Source organism: Pararge aegeria, chromosome 16 (genome assembly GCF_905163445.1).
Source record: "Pararge aegeria chromosome 16, ilParAegt1.1, whole genome shotgun sequence".
Lineage (NCBI taxonomy): Eukaryota > Metazoa > Arthropoda > Insecta > Lepidoptera > Nymphalidae > Pararge > Pararge aegeria.
This window is the reverse complement of record NC_053195.1, coordinates 820,097-826,428: the sequence shown is the minus strand read 5'-3', so window position 1 is coordinate 826,428 and position 6,332 is coordinate 820,097. Positions and strand designations below refer to the sequence as shown.

Sequence of the window (6,332 nt, the reverse complement as noted above, 5' to 3'; positions counted from 1 at the left end):
ACTTCAAGCATCGAGTATGATTTTTATTGTTTACAAGTAAAATCAAATAAAAAAAATCATGAAACTTGTTAATTTTAATTTTATATTGTGTTACAGCGGCATCTAACGTCAAGTAGGTGAACAACTACGTAAAAGCGATTATAGATCAGAGACTATGGACAAGTTAGTACGGTCTACATTTTGTAGATATTAGAATCCGTAGGATCCAAACTTAATTTAGAAAGGACACAAGATTTTAGAAAGTTTTCAAATAGGTAGGTTGTGTAGGTAAGTATCTAACTGCATAACTAAAACTGAACTGATTTCTATGAATATTTTACTTAGATCGATAAGGCCGCCTTTTGTATTATACTCAAGTCTTTGTGTTTCTCTCTATTATTATATAAAGAGTTAAAATAAATATCAATAAAAAAACCTTAGTTAGCCCGCTCTTTAGACTATATTAAATAAAAGAGGGGGTAACCGGTTAGAGGTATGGTAGTTTTGTTACCTATACCTCTGCAATTTCAGGAACGGTATTTCGTTTGGCGGCACGTCTTTGTCGGTAGGGTGGTAACTAGCCACGGCCAAAACCACCAGACCAGGGTAAAAGACCTTCGCGGTCCGGTGATTGAAAAAGTAAAACAACTAAAAGGTTAAAATAGGTGTGTAGACTGGCAGATATGATCGTATGCTACCCCCGTAGACACCATTGCGTACCTTCCACGAGTGCGCCGGGCGTCAACGGAAAGTTGCATGCGACACCAATCCTTTGACTCCCCAACATGGGCGCACGCGGCTTTGCTGAGTTTTAGTGGCTATATTGGCTATGCTACCGAGTCCCAAATACCCTACTGGAGGCTGCGCAGTCAGAACTGTGCATAGGCTTGTGCAAAGGCTGTACAGTTCTGACTGCACAGCTTCCGGCAGGGATGCCTAAACCCATTTCCAAGCGTCAAAAAAAGAAAAAGTTTGTAGACTGTAAAGTAGTTTACACTAATAATTTTTACAACATATATTAACTGAGGGTGAAGCATCCATGACACCTTAATAAATTATTTTACTACAATCATCTGAAGCTAAACTAAGAAATCTTGTATTTTCAACTTCAGTGCCTTCACCCCCTAGAGTTTTTGATTGTTTTAAGCTTAAATATTATACATGCAGTTTTAATTATTGCGTTGTTTGAGCAACGTGGATCCGAGTCTCCAACGGGATGGTTACTTGTTAGTTGTGGTTACTACGAGTTGACCATCTGTGAGCATCGACGGCTCTCTTATCACATATCAACCCATTACCTACTACAGGGTACGGGTCTCCTCACACAATGAGAAGTGGTTAAGGGCGTAGTCCACCACGCTGGCCCAGTGCGGATTGGTGGACTTCACACACCTTTGAGAACATTATCGCGAACTATCAGGTATGCAGGTTTTCTCACGATGTTTTCCTTCACGGTAGAAGCTAGTAATATTTTATTTTATTAAAACGCACATAACTTAGAAAAGTTAGAGGTGCGTGCTGGGATTCGAACTCGCCCCCCCGATAGTGACGACGAAGTCCAAACCACTGGGGTATCACCGCTTCATCACATATCATAAAAAAATAGGTCGGTGATTTTGGATACACAAACTGGTATTGGTCATAACTAACTTTGTCCTCTCCGAAGCCACGTGAAACCGTCGGTCGGTTATTTTAACTAGCATGTTATTATTACCGTTCCATACCGCCAACCCCCATTGAAGCAGCGTGGTGGGCGCAGCAAAAGATATACTCTGCAGATTAGTAATAGACTAAGGATCAACCCACATAGTTTGTGTGCGCAGCGTGGTGGGTTTTATCTTTATATTCGTCTCTTGGAAACCGATTAGGGGTTATGGTTTAAATTTGACATACACCCCAACAGATTAGCCCGCTACCGTCTTAGACCGTATCATCAATAACCATGAGGTGAGATTGCAGTCAAGTGCTAAATTGAAGTGGAATAAAGCCAAAAAGTTTTTTTTTTAAATTTAAAATATCAATTGCTTCAACGGTGAAGGAAATCATCGTGAGGACACCTGAGAGTTCTCCATAATGTTCTCAAAGGTGTGTGGAGTCCACTAATCCGCACTGGGCCAGCGTGGTGGTCAACGGCCTTAGCCCCTTCCCATTGTGGGAGGAGACCCGAGCCATGTAGTGGGCCGGTAATACATAATAGTGAGCACTTATAGCAATAACTACAATCGAAAACTTAAAAATAGCGCTGCGAGGGTTCCAAACGCGCCCAGGTGTAAGAAGCCTGCAACACACTTAGCCGGGTGTTCTTTTAGTTATCATCATATCACATTGTTGTTTAAAAATATTTAAGAAGCAACCTAGTTAGAGCAATAATACACACCCAACCTTTATACTTACATAAACTACCTACCGTAAACAGTACGAGTGTTTCAGCGAAGGAACAGAACAGAGACGCTTCGTTATAAAAATCGATAGCATTAGTGACTTCGTACAAATGAATTATACGAATCCCGCTGCCTCGCGCCAGTGTGCGTCCCTAGGCCTCCGTGTGCGAGAAACAAAAAAAATACAAGTGAAATTCTTGTAATAAAAATCAATCGGAGCGGGAGAGAAGGCGCCGCACCGCCGGGCGTCGGGTGCCCGCCCCCCTCCCCGCCACGAGCTGTGCATCTACCCTCGGTCTACCCTCTGCGTTAATTCTTGCTTTCCACATTATCATACTTACTTACTTTATTCTAAGAACACAGGTCTCGATGATAGCCTGAAACCTTGCCATTTATTTACTTCAAGCAATTAAAGTTATTGGTACAGCTATACACTCTCGTACATTTCGTTTTGTTTTAAATTAAGTTCAGTTTTTTAGGGTTCCGTTCCCAAAGAGTAAAATTGGACTCTATTAAGACTCCACTGCCCTTTCGTCCGTCCGTCCTTCCATTCTTCTGTCTGTGACCAGGCTGTATTATATGAGCAGTGATAGCTAGGCAGTTGAAATGTTCACAGATAATTTATTTACCTTATAACAACAAATACTAAAAGACTTTTTTTTGAAGTAGTAGCTTTTTGTGACAGAGCTCGTCCGGTGTACTGACACCATATTTATTGCCACGCCACTATTGCAAGCAGCAACAGTGGCGTGTCCATATGTGTCCATCAATGTCGTCATCATGACGTGTAAACGTAAACCTGCACCCTTAAAAGTGTTGCTCTGTTTATAGGCTATGGGACGTGTTCCTTTCATGCCCTGCGAAGTGTTGCTCTGTTTATAATCAATGATTTTCTTCCTACTAGCAGGTCGACCAACGGCTTGGTCCGTCAGGGTCAAGTAAGTTTTATAGATACGGAACCCTTCGTGCGCGTATCCGACTCGCACTTGTTTTTAATTTCATTACATTTAAGTTAAGTTTAAGTTTTTTTTCTTTATTTCTAGCAATGTAAACTTGCGAAACCGCTCTTGTATTTTTCAGATACGCTTGCCGGTTTGCCTGTAATTGTGTTACAACTATAATATTATGCTTTTCAGTGGAGTTTCTAGGCTAGTTTTAGTGTACAATCTGTGGGTGAACCTAATAAATTAAAAAATAAAGAGCGACAACGGCTTTAACGGCACGGGTGTAAATCACACATTAGTTTCTATAGATTTATTTTTCGCGACTTTGTTTTAAACAATGTTACTAGTCATACAAGTCAGGGTTGTCCTATTTAAGAACGCCTTAAGGCTTTAGCGATACGCTGAGTAAACATACGTTGCATACAATATCCTATTAGTTTTAGGAATAGTAAGTTAGAACTAAATATTAATATCTGGCCACTTATGACAATAGACAGAGCTCATTTTCTTTACTTGCCAGCCCCATTTCGAGCAGGGTGGTGGGTGCAAGTTCTATAAATAACTTCCCTATGAAAGAGGAGATCCGTGCCTAGCAGAAGAATATAACTTCCGCCTAATCATTAAGTTAGTACTTACGCATTTAGTATTTACGAACTCAGAGTGTCTTAGAAGTAAATATTTTAGTCGCGTTGAGGATTTTTGGTTTTGTGTACTATTTTTGTTTTTAAGTATGTGATAATTTAAGTAATTGAAGTTTATTCGGTGTTTTATTTTTTTCACAGATAAGTCTAATGATATGGGAGAAATGTAATGGAAATCGGTTGTATAGTTTTGACGGAAATATGGAACATGCTAAAGCGGTAAGGTCTGCGCCTATTGGGCTCTGGACAATGCTGTATCCTAGGTTACTCTGCTATAATCAGTGGCGGAATTGGGACTACCTACTTTAAGAAAATTGATAGGTTAGGTATAGGGCTTGCACTCCAAAAATATCTGTACTGTTTAAGGTCATAATGTTAAAAGTCGAAAAATCTTTATTCGACTTGTATATTAAATAGGTAAATGTTTCGAATGTTATTCATGGAGCTGCCTCCAGTCTTGTGCCTCTATGACTTGGGGGCACTGGGCTAGAACAACCACTGGCCATCGCACTCTGACAAGATAAGATAAGGCAGCATAAAACAAAATTCAGGCGTGAATTTGGATAAAAAAAATATTTTAGGCCTGTGCGAATTTACGGGAGTCGAACCTATGTGAGATAGGGCACTCTTATGTATCGATAAACATTCGTACACCCCTAGTAATTGAGCGCGGTTTTGTTTTCGTTTCCGAGCCGGGCGGGAGGGAGTCGCTCCGCTCGGCCGGTTCCCGGCAAAAAGGCGCTTGTTTTTATTTCTTTGGCGCGGGAAAAAAACCCAGTACGCGCCCGCCCTGCATCGAACATGCGCCACGCAGCGACGCAGACTGGCTGTGTCGATGCCGAATTCACTTTCATTTGCGAGATCTCGTCGTGGCCCGAAGGTCACGGTGCACCGCGCATCGGTCTTGCTCTCGTGATACTGTGAGTGCGGGATTCCCGACGCGACGCGGCTGCTTGCGGCGGGATCCGCTGACCGACTAGGATAGGTGAGTTGACTGATTTGGCGCCCTCGTCTTCCCTCACGTTTATTCCGTCCGCTTTACGTCGTCCTTCGCACGAGAAGACGCTCTCTACGAAAAAGGCTTAGCAAGTGTGTAACTGAAGCTACTCAAACATTCGTATCGTGCCTACCCTACCCCATCTAAGGACCTACTCTTATTCAATTTATTTTCGAAAAGTTAAAACAATTCTTCTAATTCTTCAAGTTCTTCCCACGACTTCCCCTGCGTGCTTTGTATCCTAACTTCCCCATCAATGTTTGTCAATAGTTAGATAAGCCACATACCAATATTTTTTTATTAACTATTACGTTTGAAATAATTCGAGTGTTTGGAGCTTGGAGCCTTATCCAGTCTTCCTTGACTCACAACATACAACGGTTGCTGAGTGTAAGAACAAACCACCGAAATCACTATCTTTCGCATTTTTCGTATAAAAAAAAAACACCTTACCTATCATGTGTACCTATTATTCAAAAACCAAAGACTTGATGGTAGAGAAAGATGGTATCATACTACCAAACATCAAAATCTGTTTTGCAAAATAAAGCAGAATTGGGTTTTAGATCTGTAGTAGCGAAATTGTGCATTTTAACAATAACTTGGCTGGAAAAATCACGTTCATCATTGCCTCTAGTGCTGCTAGTTAGAAGGACCAACCAAGAAACAGACCTTTACAATTAATATAATTTTAGAGGGGAAGTAAAAGTATGGCATAAACACCAAATCACTTCTTATATTATCTTATGAAAGAATTATAATTGTTTTTTGGCAAGTAATACGTAACTTAATAAGCAGGCAGGTCCAGCCATTGATTTAGTTTGCAACTTTTAAAAGCCTTTTTTTAACGGCCTAAACACTCGTATCTCGCGGTATACCGGTGCCTGACGGATGTTCGAAGGTTGTGGCGCGAATATCATGTGAAAATAGCGTAGGTGTAGACGGTTAACCGCGCAACTTTGTGACAACTATTCGTCTCCACCTCCTGAAATGACGCCAGTCGAATATCTACTCTACTTCTCTAATTTTAAGGCCAATATCGCATCGTTCGTCGAATACGTACGACTATAACATAGGTGGCTAGATAAAAGTTTTGAATTTCGAACAGCGGGATTCAATTCACGCGAACTTTGAAATCGAAAGAAAAAACACTGCGGAACCTTCCTTTTTTTTAAATATCGCTTTATAATATCGCATCACTAGACACACAGTAGCGAATTAAGCCAAGTTCAGATAAGAGACCTGGCGACGCGACGTGACAGTCAGCAGCCCAACGTTTTAATACACGTGCCATTTTGTTGCTTTGCATGCTTTTGTTGCGACATAAACACGTGAAATTTGATTTATTTTCAGCTTATCTAACCAACGCTACGCCCAAAATTTGTTATTA

General features: G+C 40.9%; 1 protein-coding gene across 1 annotated transcript in view; it reads left to right on the top strand.

Moving 5' to 3' along the window:
- The window catches only part of LOC120630460, a 43,087-nt gene that overhangs the window by 26,667 nt on the left and 10,088 nt on the right, over positions 1 to 6,332 (top strand). The gene's annotated exons all lie outside the window — the stretch shown is intronic.